Raw genomic sequence first — 3,914 nt, 5'->3', positions numbered from 1 at the left:
ATTTGAAAAACCATTTCTCACCAGTTTTTCAATTGAAAATGATTTTTCATTAGTTTTTAGTTTTAACAATTTACCCTATGCTTTTAAAATTTATAAAATGACCCCAATAATTATTAACCTACAACTACCCACGTGTTTCCCCTCAACTATCAGAAGAAGCTACTGCAGCGGATAATGAACCCTTTTTCTTGTGACGACTACCATGTTGCTAAACAATATCATGTTTGATTGTTTATTTCAAGTAGTATAATTAAATTGGGACAGTTTTGATATTTTTTACAAGTTATAGGGTATAAATCATATTTCATGGTTTTGCAAAAAAAAGACATTCAAATATGTCGCAAAAATTATAACCAAACACAACTTCATCTTCAATTCAAATTTTAGTGAAATTCTAAATTTGAAAATTTATTTTGGAATTCATGGCCAAACGCCTAGTAAGTTTGTTCCCTTTTTTAGGGACCATGACTACATTGGCTAACCATTTAGGATATTTCACCTCCCGAATGGACCCTATTTTGAGAAGTTTAGTTATCTCATCCTTTATGAATGTGTGCTTTACCTCGGACTGGGGTCTTCTCATTTGCTTCACCAGTTTGAACCTAGGGTTCAGGATTAGCCGATGCGTCGTTATCTACAGTGGGATCCCTGTCATGTCTAAAGGGGACCAAGCAAAACAATCTATGTTATTAATAAGAAATTGAATAAGCTATTTCCTGAGTTCATGAGATAACCATATTCCCAGGTATACCTTTCACTCGGGTAGGTAGTCGATCAATATAACATGTTCCATCTCTTTGACCGTTGATTTGGTAGCGTCGGAATCTTCGGGAAAAGTAAAGGTTTGAGGGGTTAGAAAATCCTCCTTTTCGTCTTCTATATCCTGCTTCCCAGATTCAGTCGAGGTTGGTGGCTGTGATTGCTATTTGGCTTCCTAGTTACCTTTGATGCTAAACTTTTCCGAGGTTGATAACGTCGATATCGGTGTTACCTCGTCGAACGCAAATATTTTTTTTGTAGCATGCTGCTCACCGTATACTGTTATTACACTGTCCGACGTCGGGAATTTCATTATTTGGTAGAGAGTCAAAGGGACTGCCCTTATATTGTGGATCCAAGGCCTTCCGAGTAGGGCATTGTACCTCATGTCACCCTCAATCATGTGGAATTTGGTATCATGAATGGTTCAAGCCACGTCACTGGTAAAATAATCTCCTATTTAGTTGTTTCACTGGCCATATTGAAGTCGTTTAAGACCCGAGATGTGGGGACAATTTGATCTTGTAGGCCGAGATTCTCCACGACCCTCGATTAGATGATATTCGCTGAGCTACCTGGATCCACTAAAACATGATTAACTTGAACTTTATTTAATGAAATAGAAATTACCAGAGCGTCGGTATATGGTTGAGAAATGCCTTCTACTTCTTCATCGCTGAATGATAAGGAGCCTTTGGGCACATAATCTTGGGTTCGTTTTTCCCTAGTGATTGATACCTTGGTGAGTTTGAATATGGGTCCATATGGAATATTGACCCCACCGACGATCATATGAATGACATGTTGGGGTTCCTCCTGTTCATTTTTTCTATTGGCGTCCCTTTCTCTGAAATGATTATTGGCTTGATCACTGAGAACTCTCGAAGTTGGCCCTCATTGAATAGACGGGCTACCTCCTCCCTTAATTGCCTGGAGTCCTCGGTCCTGTGACCATGCGTGCCATGATACTTGCACATCAAATTGGGGTCTCTTTGGGAAAGATCGGTCTATATGGGTCTGGGCCACCTAGTATTTTTTATCTTTCCAATTGCCGATACAATGCCTGATGCATCGACACTAAAGTTATATTCCAATAGCCGAGGTGCCTCTGTGGGATCGACATAATTATCAAAAGCACTTTTGCTCATAAGTCCCCGAGAATTCTATCCTCGATCACTTCTTCGATCATTCCGGGTGGAATTGCATCATGTACTATTGTTCCTTCGATCTGCGGCATATGGTTGATACCGTTCTCTATTCCACCTCGGATCCTCTCGCCGTCCCTCTGGTCTTTAACTACCGACCTGTTTGGATGTATTGAATTGGAAAGGGCTCTTAATTTGTCGTCCTCGGCCCTGATCTTCGATTGATATCAATTGTGCACATCTGCCCAAGTTACGGCTCGATATTCAATCAAATTTTGTTTCAACTGACGTGATGCTATCGAACTTCGCTTGTTCAACCCTTGGGTGAGCTTGAACTGCCCCATCATCTGTTACCGGTGGCAAGTCCATGCGTTCCATTTGAAATCGGGACACGAACTCCCTCAGCATTTCATTATCCCTTTGTCTTATCTTGAAAATGTCCGATTTTCTTGTTGCGACCTTTATGGCCCCGGAGTGTGACTTTATGAAATAATCCACTAACATGGAAAACGGGTCGATGGAATTTGGCATCAGGTTGTGACACAAAATAATTGCTCCTTTTGAAAGGGTCTCTCCGAACTTTTTCAACAGCACAGATTCGATCTCATCATCTTCTAAATCATTACCCTTGATGGTGTATGTATATAAAGTAACGTGCTCATTGGAATAAGTCATCCCTTTATATTTGGGTATGTATGGCATACGGAACTTCTTTAAGATAGGCTTCGGAGCCGCACTTTCAGGAAATGGCTTTTGTACAAACTTCTTCGAATCTATCCCTTTCAAGATTGGCGGTGCCCCCGGTATCTGATCAACTCGAGAGTTGTATGTCTCCATTTTTTTTATCATTAGCTTCGATTTTCTTCTCTCTTGACTCTATTCTCTTGGTCAGATCCTCGAGCATTTTCATTATTGCAGGATCGGTCCCCGATCCGTTACCATTTGACCTTTGTAGCACTGGCTCGGTACGACAAGTGATTTCCGGCTCAACCCCACTCGGAGTTCTATGTTGGTTTTGAAGCTGAGCAATAGCGGCCTGCTGAGCCTGTAGCATCTCGATTATAACCCGGTGGAACCTCGGCTCCTGGAGCAATTACATTGTCGTTCTCTCTATGAAATCTGTAGACATATGGGTTTTGACCCTCCCCAAGATTTTACATATTTTAGCACTTAAATACTTAGTTTAGGCCTAATATAGTTATTTCAACTAATTTTGACTCTTTTACATTATTTTTTTATCACATAAATGAAAATTACAAAAAAATAGTTTCATTAGTTTTAAACGGTTAGTATTATTTTAATAGTTATGTTCTTAAGTAAGATTAATTAGTATTTTAAATAGTTATCTTGTTTGTTACATTATTTTTATATACAAAAAGGAGGAGAGAATAGAATTAGTTTTTTGACCAATTTAATCTTCCTTGTAGCCCAATTAAACCAATCCCTTAGCCCATTAACTCAAAAGTCCAAACCTAGACACCCATTTTAAGATAATATATAAGAAAAATCAAAAAACAAATAGACTTAGAAAGAGAGGGCTGCCATCTTCCTCATTAAAAAAGAACAAAACAAAACCTAGAACCCTAATTGAAGACATCAACAGAGCCACCCAGATCGCGTCTTCTCCAGTCATCTTCTCCAATGGCCCTAGATTCTTCTTCATGAAGACAAGAGACTCCCATGGCCGCCCAACCTCTGATCTCTAAAACACCATAGCCGACCAGCATCCACGCCACCTTCAACTGTCACTGACCACCTTTTGCTCCTTCATCACACACCAGCACACCCCCGGTTCTTCTCCTTCACCTTCGCAGTAGATCAGCTGTTGTTCCTCCACCACCGGACTCACCAAAAATAGCACCAATGGCCGCCAAATCATCGAAAACCAGCAGCAGCGGCTCTTAAGTAGCTAAAGAACTCACGTCGCCTTTATTAGAGCTTGGTTTGTCATTATTCAGTCTTCGATTGGTGACGATTTTGGGTTGGAAGTGGAAATTCCAGATGCAACAG

The sequence above is a fragment of the Nicotiana tabacum genome, chromosome 22, assembly GCF_000715075.1.
Source record: "Nicotiana tabacum cultivar K326 chromosome 22, ASM71507v2, whole genome shotgun sequence".
In the NCBI taxonomy this organism is placed as follows: domain Eukaryota; kingdom Viridiplantae; phylum Streptophyta; class Magnoliopsida; order Solanales; family Solanaceae; genus Nicotiana; species Nicotiana tabacum.
The sequence above is the reverse complement of the archived record's forward strand: the minus strand, read 5'-3'. Positions refer to the sequence as shown.